The sequence below is a fragment of the Lithobates pipiens genome, unplaced genomic scaffold (assembly GCF_037356315.1).
Source record: "Lithobates pipiens isolate NorthernLeopardFrog02 unplaced genomic scaffold, aLitPip1_a1.2 Scaffold_23, whole genome shotgun sequence".
Taxonomy (NCBI): domain Eukaryota; kingdom Metazoa; phylum Chordata; class Amphibia; order Anura; family Ranidae; genus Lithobates; species Lithobates pipiens.
This window is the reverse complement of record NW_027507785.1, coordinates 258,910,829-258,919,447: the sequence shown is the minus strand read 5'-3', so window position 1 is coordinate 258,919,447 and position 8,619 is coordinate 258,910,829. Positions and strand designations below refer to the sequence as shown.

Sequence of the window (8,619 nt, the reverse complement as noted above, 5' to 3'; positions counted from 1 at the left end):
ACCGTATATACTCGAGTATAGGCCGACCCGAATATAAGCCGAGGCCCCCAATTTACCCCAAAAAAACTGGGAAACGTATTGACTCGTGTATAAGCCAAGGGTGAGACATGCCTGTCCATCCCTGTGTGTCCGTCCATCCCTGTGTGTGTGTCCATCCATCCCTGTGTGTGTGTCCGTCCATCCCTGTGTGTGTGTCCGTCCATCCCTGTGTGTGTGTCCATCCATCCCTGTGTGTGTGTCCATCCATCCCTGTGTGTGTGTGTCCATCCATCCCTGTGTGTGTGTGTCCATCCATCCCTGTGTGTGTTCATCCATCCCTGTGTGTGTGTCCATCCATCCCTGTGTGTGTGTCCATCCATCCCTGTGTGTGTGTCCATCCATCCCTGTGTGTGTGTGTCAATCCATCCATCCCTGTGTGTGTGTCCATCCATCCATCCCTGTGTGTGTGTCCATATATCCATCCCTGTGTGTGTGTCCATCCATCCCTGTGTGTGTGTCCATCCATCCCTGTGTGTGTGTCCGTGCAGCCTTGTGTGTCCAGCCTACCTGTGTCCCGAGCCTGCGTCCCGAGCCTGCGTCCCGAGCCTCCGTCCCGAGCCTCCGTCCCGAGCCTCCGTCCTTCTGCCATGCCAGGATCGCCGCTCTTCGTTGGTGCCTCGGCGGCCATTCCACTATTCAAAAGCCGCGCCTCCGTCTGTGATAGGCGGAACACTCAATTTCCCAGCAGTCTGTGTTCCGCCTATCACGGAAATCCTCTCATCCTCGTCCGTAGTATGAGGATGAGCGGATGTCCGTGATAGGCGGACCACTGACTGCTGGGAAATTGAGTGTTCCGCCTATCACAGACGGAGGCGCGGCTTTTGAATAGTAGAATGGCCGCCGTCTGTCTGCTCGACACGCTGATCGGGCAGGCAGACGGCGATGACTCGAGTATAAGCCGAGGGGGGCACTTTCAGCCTCAAAAAAGAGGCTGAAAATCTCAGCTTATACTCGAGTATATACGGTAAACTAATGATAAAATCTCCTTTCCTCCATACACAACGGATGTCCCCTTGTACATTGTAAAGTCCATAAAAAGGCAATTCACCAATGTGTTTTTTTCACTTTTGACATATATAAATGTTTTACTTAAATTACTCCCAACATTTTTTTCAAGCCAAGGATACTCAAGTGTCCAATATTTAGGGGGAATGCTTCAGCAGTCCCACTATTGTTATTCGTTTTTTATATTTATTAATCATCATCATCATCTTTTTAATTTTGGCTCTGCGTAACATCTGCATACTTTCAGCTATTAAAGCCATTCAACTTTTAAAATGTTCAGCTCTTTCAGCTGATGTGTGCCCTTCTTCAACTTTTTTCCTACTATTTATACTTTTTAAAATATTAAGCTTTTTAACACTTTTTTTAACATTTAAGTCAATGAGAGCATGCTCTTAATCCTTAAAATCTTCCGCTGCCAAAAGTTTCAGCTCCTTTATACTTTCACCTACAGACGCCAAACAAACTTTAAATGTTCACAACATATTCAGCTATCTGGCTATATCTTTTCAATTTGATATCTTTTACAGTTTTTGTGAAAAAGCTGTTTAAGTTTAGTGATCATTTCAGAAAATGTCATTAAATTTAGGGCATCCAGGCTTTTGTTGTCTGTTTTGTTTCCATGGTTACACTTCTTATACACAGTGATGGGCAGTGGAGGAGAGCACAGACACACCATGTACTGATTTATAATAGAGGAATATGATGGGCAGTTTTGATGGGGGCAATATGATGGGGCAGTTTTGATGCTATTCAGCATTCCCATGCATTTTCTCCAGGAAATGCATTTTCTAGTCTAGTTCACGGTAAGATTTTCCATATCTTTTAGAGCTCTTTCATCTGGGCGGCAGTAAAAATAGAATGTTAAACTGCGGTTTAACCACTCCCCTGGCCACCCACCTAAACATTGTAGCCAAATAGGGGGTGTACACATGCTGTTGCTGTGGCCATTTTAACTCAGCTTACAGTTGACATCGCCTGTGAACTGTACTGTTGAGGTCAATGTGAGCCCTCTGCAATCGTGGGCCCAATGCTTTACTTATGATTGCTGTGCAGTTTTTAATACAACTACCCTCCTTTGATATAAAAAAACAGACATTCGGGAGGTAGCAGGATTGCCTGCCAGTCACTGCTATACCACCCTTGGAAAAGTGATCCACTGCAGATCGCTTTTCAGAGGGCAGTATGCACTGCCACCAGTGCAAAACCTTTATGTGTTTTGTTGCCTGCCTCTGTATTCAGTTTCTTGTCTTTATTAAACAATAGTACCTAAAATGTGATCATAAAGCATAACTACTGCCTTAATCAATAAAGGGCAATGCAATTCCCTTGGTTTATGTGCTTAATGCTATAATAACATTCATTTGCTATTTAACTGACCATGCTATCATTCTGCCAAAATCTTTTAGTAACATCTAGTATTCTGAATTAAAGTGCATTAAACGCAAAAGAAAACATTTATTGTATTGCAGCTTACCAATTCTCAGATGTAATGGTTGCATTCGTTTTCTTTTTTTAGAATTTCTTTCCTTTATTTTCATCAGGTGATCTTGCTAGTAAATCTGTTAATTTTCAACATAACAAGCTATCCTACAGATGTAGCAGTTAGAGGATTGAAACAACCCATATAACACTGACAGGGGTGCATGCAATGATCACATTTTTATTTATGTAGAACCTTTATCCCAAAGGGAAAAAAACTGTTTGCTTAAACTATGTATATTTTAACAGCCCATATTTTGCAAGCCGGACATGAAGAAATATGGTTTTCTATCAACAGTTAATGTTTATATATATTTATTTTTTTCTTCCCAAGTTCGAACCTGCACCAATCCCTATAGGAATTTAGGCTGGAAACTACGTACTGCATTAATTACCATGTGGTAGGTTTATTATTATATATATTATTTAATACATCTACCAGGATTTTACTGCAAGGAAATAAGAGAAATGGACTTAATAATTAAATCAAACATTTCATCTTACGGGAACCTGTGAGGTCAGAAATATGAGGACTGCTAATGCTGACTTGGTATTTAAAGCGGGACTGCACTGCGGAAAAAAATATTAAAAGCCAGCAGCTACAAATACTGCAGCTGCTGACTTTTAATAAATGGACACTTACCTGTCCAAGGGTCCAGCGATGCCGGCAGCCGAGGCCGATCGATCGCTCGCCTCTCGGCTGCTGCCGCCACCATTCTAGGTGAGGGAATCAGGAAGTAAAGCGAAGCGGCTTCACTTCCCGGTTCCCTACTGCGCATGCGCGAGTCGTGTAGCGCAATAGGAATTGTTCGCGCTGTCTCTGGGACCCGTGTGTTTCCCAGCAGACAGCGCGCAGGGACAGGAAGAGGCATAGACTCCCGTGGGAGTCTATGCCCGGAAGTGGGGATAAATACCTGTCTTTGACAGGTATCTGCACCCCCTCCCCCCTGAAAGGTGCCAGTTGTGACACCGGGGGGGGGGGAGGGTTCCGATCAGCGGAAGTTCCTATCATCATCTAATTGTTCCCCTCAAACTCTAATAAAATAATATACTTAAAGACAAACTGTCACAATATGCATTCAGGGCAAAGTGACATTTGCTATGCAAAGGGACTTCCCCAACACACTGATACTCACCTTGCCTCCCTCTCCACTTCTTCCTCTATCACAGCTGGCTCCGCAATCCTCCATGTCTGACACTAGGGGGAGCAGTGACATCACTCCTCTGTAATGATTCATTGCTAGACCCAAGCACTGTAACTGTAGAACAGGGATATGCAATTAGCGGACCTCCAGCTGTTGCAGAACTACAATTCCCATGAGGCATAGCAAGATTCTGACAACCACAAGCATGACACCCAGAGGCAGAGGCATGATGAAACTTGTAGTTATGCAACAGCTGGAGGTCCGCTAATTGTATATGCCTGCTGTAGAAGGTCACATCCCTCATACCCATAAGCACAGGAGATTTTCACTGGCTGATAGCAGCTTAAGCGGTTGAGGGTAGGTGGAGTGATGAAGGTAAGTAACAATGCATCAGAGAGGTCATCTATCTCTTTACCCTGAATAAATATTTGCCAGCATCCAGACTTTTTATTGCAGAGACATACTGGGGGGAGATTTACTAAACTGGGACACACATAATCTGGTGCAGCTGTGCATAGTAATCAGCTTCTAATTTAAGCATGTTCATTTAAAGGGTAGCTCCACTTTTTGGGGAAAAAAACAGATAAAAAAAATAATATAGCATATATAGTTGTGACACAAGTCATGTTGTAATTGAATGTTATTAAAACTGACCTTTCCCTTTCAATCTGCAGCACTGAAATTTTCTGTAAAATTCAATATGGCTACCTGGAGGTGTTCTGTGCACAGATGGTGTACAGAACGCCCCCAAGAAATGTAATTTCCTGATTGTGTGATTGGCTCACTGACTTTACCAGACATCTGTTCTAAGACACAAGTTAGATTATGAGCATTCCCTGCAACAGATAGGTAATTTTCTGTGTGAAACTCTCAAAGGGAAATTGTGTTAAAGGGATGTAGACCCTGCAGCCTTCCTCATTAGAGTTCTGCAGGTGCAGCAGCTGATTGATATTTACAAAACTGCTTCCATACAGATTTCATACAGACACAAACAAATAGCAATTTACTCAGAACAACAAAAGGTAGGAATCTGCAACAAAGTTTGTTAAAATCCCTGCAATATACATAGATCACCCAGAGGGAAATGTTTTTTTTTCCTCAACAAAAGGGGAGTTACTCTTTAAGCTTTGACAATAAAACTTAGAAGCTGATTGGTGGCTATGCACATCTGCACCAGATTCTGTGTACAGCAATTTTAGTAAATTTCCCCCACTATGTCTCTTCTTCTATAAAACATTCCTGCCTGCTCACAAACTTCCTTTGAATGTACAGCTCAGTGTACTTCCTCAGCATTCCTCAGTGCTGAAAATAATTCATGCCTGTGCATGTGTGTGGGAATTACATCATCCTGGCCCAGCCAATCATGTGATTGAAGATGGCAAACTTTGTAGAAGACCAGGTGAGGATGTCATTGCTGGTGAGGGAGTTCCTGGACAACATTGGAGCAGAGGTAAGCATTGGAGAAATAAGTTCCCTTTAACAAAGATTCCAATATCAGAACATGATAAGGTTTGAAACTTTATTTTAATGAATGCTTACTCTCAGATTCCATCAATAAATGTGAAATGATACCTGTATTTATGCAGTTAGCAATGCAGTAACTTTGTACAAACAACTTTTTAAAGTGATACCTTTAGGTGCATGACTTAGATGTCTGAGTTTGTATCAATGATCTAAACTGTTGATTTCTGGTATTTCTCCTGGCCAACTGAGTTCCAGTCTAGCACTAGTTCTCTCCACCCAGTACTCTCATGCATAGTATACCACCATGGGCTGTCCTGAGCTGGTTGTTTTATAGCTAAAAGCTGATATCATCTTTTTGAACTCATTGCTGTAAAAAAATCAACTATTCATGCAAAAATAGTTGTTCCTCTTACATTGCATGCTGTATTAGAGCCCGTTGCTGACACTTTTCATAAGATCTTAGTGTATTTGAAGCAGCACTGATTGGCAAAAAGGGTTCTTTATATCTAAAAACGATGGAGTTGATTTACTAAAACCGGAGAGTGCAAAATCTGGTGCAGCACTAGAAACCAATCAGCTTAAATTTTTTCAAAGCTTAATGGAACAAGCTGAAGTTAGAAGCTGATTGGCTACCACGCACAGTTTCACCAGATTCTGTACACTCCAGTTTTATTAAATCAACCCCCATGTGACTGTTTTATATTCAGGTTCTGACATTGTCTTTAAAACACTTTGTAGTAGAATTTGCACTCATTGTTCTGCTAGAGTTTGTGAGATCAGTGCTAGTTACTATGCTGCCCAAAAATATATTTTTGACATTACCACTTCAGAGGTTAAGCCAATGTTCACGCTACTTACAATCCAAATTACCAAAAATGGTGAGGGAGGTAGTAGGAGCAGTATTGATGAGCAGACTGCACATGCAGCACATAGTAGCTCTTCCTTCTTATTTCCAGACATTGAATAGTCTCATACTTCCACAATAGTCATCTTTGTTCAGCACATCACATATTCGTGCTTACAGTTGTAGGGAAGCCACCAGACTATGACATTGTGACATCAAGCCAGGGCAGCTTCCAAAGGAAGAGTCATTTGAAACCAGAAAGCAAAAAAAAGATTAATTCCTCTAGGTGATGCCAGTATCACAGGACTTGGGGTTGTGCTGGATTTGGGTGAGAGCATTGCACCTGGTCAAACAGGTTGACCTACTCAGTGTAAATCAGATTTGGTTTCTAAGCAGGGTGGCACAAAATATGAGACAATTACTAATGCCTTGGAAATGCCTCATGGTATTGAGGAGGAAGAGGGGACATCTGGGGGTAAAAGGAAGAGAAACACGTACAGTGATGTATATGATAAAAGAAAGGAAAGGGGAGGCCAAAAGGCCTGGTAATTTCATAGGATAGAGAAAGTGACACAAATCTGATGAGTGAGTGGTGGCCAGAATAGGAGAACCACAGCAGGGGATGAGTAGAGCAGAGATGGAGTAGGGTAATAAATACTCATGATTTTCTTCTTGGATCCCATCAGTGATGCCATTGACCATAAAGATTTTCAGTTTCGTGTCTTTTATAAGCTCCGATACACAACACTTTAGACACCATCACACTTGTGGTCACCAACACCACATTCTACAACAAAATGCATAGACATCATTGCCTCCATAGACAATGACTCCGTCACTTACTAGGTCTGTAGGCTGGAGAACCGGGCTAAATTGTCAGTTCAGTACTTTGATGTACAGCCTCCACTGTCTTTTCTGACAAGGTATTTATTTTTTTGGGAGATTGATGATGAAGAGGGTTTTGGATTTAATATTCATGAATTTCCAGAGGAGCAAATATTTCAATAATATCTCATATGAATAGTTGCTGTGTTATAAGACTAAGAGGTTCTTTCTCATAAATATTACTGCATATTGTTAACAAGACATCCACTTTTAAATGTATTGAATTTAATCTAATTACTGATCAAAACACTTCCCAGAGTCATATCTCCAACTCTGTATATTCTTCTTGTCATGTTTTTATGTGCATATAAGAGATACACATAAAGTATTCTTAATGCTGCATTACTGAATGCATTATATTTATTTGTTTATTGATATGGCTAATTTAAATTTCTTTTTTAGGTGCATTTTGAACTTTAAACGTAACAAATAGGACAGCATGAATGAAAAATACAAAAAATATATAAAATTAAATCAATGATTTTTTTCTGAATTTCTTACATTTCCATGTGCCACAAAACTCTTAACTCTATCTTTATTCTCTAATCAATAAACTTTATTCAAATCAATGAATTGTGTGCAGTTGTGTTATTTTTACCAAGACTATATAGAATATGGTGTATAAAGTTTGGGAAGGATAACTTCTGGAGCTTTCGGTATAAGTTATTGTACTATAATTTGGTGTCATTTAAATTACCTTGATTTTAAATAAAAAAATTGAAATCTTGCCTAACATCTCTCTCAGCATTTACCCTTAGGCTGCATTCACACTACAGTGTTTTAAATCGCAGGCAAATTTGCCAATTTGACAGCATTGATGTGTGAATGCCAAATTACGGGTTGCGCATTCGAGATGCCATTTGAGATTCCATTCATTTGAATGACTCCTCAAATCAAGGGGTGGATCTGCCACAATTGTTGCACAATAATTTGTGCTGCAATTGCGGCAACTCACAATGAATGGCATCTGGAATGCACATCTAGTGATTTATTATTCACACATTGGCGCTGTCAAATCGTGAAAAGATTCATGGCAAATCTGCCCACGATTCAAAACGCTGTAGTGTCAATGCATCCTTCCTTGGTGGTCATCAATAAATAAGTTAGCAGTATATAACTCTGTTACGTAAGGAGATTTCAAATACATATTAACCCCCTACAGCAGATTTGGCTGCTCAATGACCAGGCCATTTTTTGCGATATGGCACTTTGTCGCTTTAACTGACAATTGTGTGGTCATGTGGCGCTGAACCCAAACAAAATTGACTTCCTTTTTTTCCCACAAATAGAGCTTTCTTTGGTGGTATTTGATCATCTCTGTGGTTTTAATTTTTTGCGCTATAAACAAAAAAAGAGCGAAGATTTTGAAAAAAAAACACAATATTTTGTGCTTTTTGCTATAATAAATATCCCCACTTTAAAAAAAAAAAAAAAAAGCTATTTTTTTCTCAGTTTAGGCTGATATGTATTCTTCTACATATTTTTGGTAATAAAAATTGTAATAAGCGTGTATTGACTGGTTTGTTCAAAAGTTATAGCGTCTGCAAAATAGGGGATAGATTTATGGCATTTTTATTATTATTATTTTTTTTAATAGTAATGGCGGCAATCTGCGATTTTTATCGAGACTGCGACATTATGGCAGACACTTTTGACACATTTTTGGGATGATTGACAATTATACAGTGATCAGTGCTGTTGTGAATTCATTAAGAAAAAAAATAATAATACATTTTATATTTACTGGAAGAGATGTCA

The 8,619-nt window shown here is 40.1% G+C and overlaps 1 long non-coding RNA gene across 1 annotated transcript; it reads left to right on the top strand.

Annotated features, from left to right (window-relative positions):
* Positions 1-2,856: 2,856 nt before the first annotated feature.
* On the top strand, positions 2,857-7,430 carry LOC143928285 (uncharacterized). The gene is made up of 2 exons (XR_013262388.1): positions 2,857-2,924; positions 7,264-7,430. It is a non-coding gene; the product is annotated as an uncharacterized LOC143928285 (long non-coding RNA).
* Positions 7,431-8,619: the final 1,189 nt, after the last annotated feature.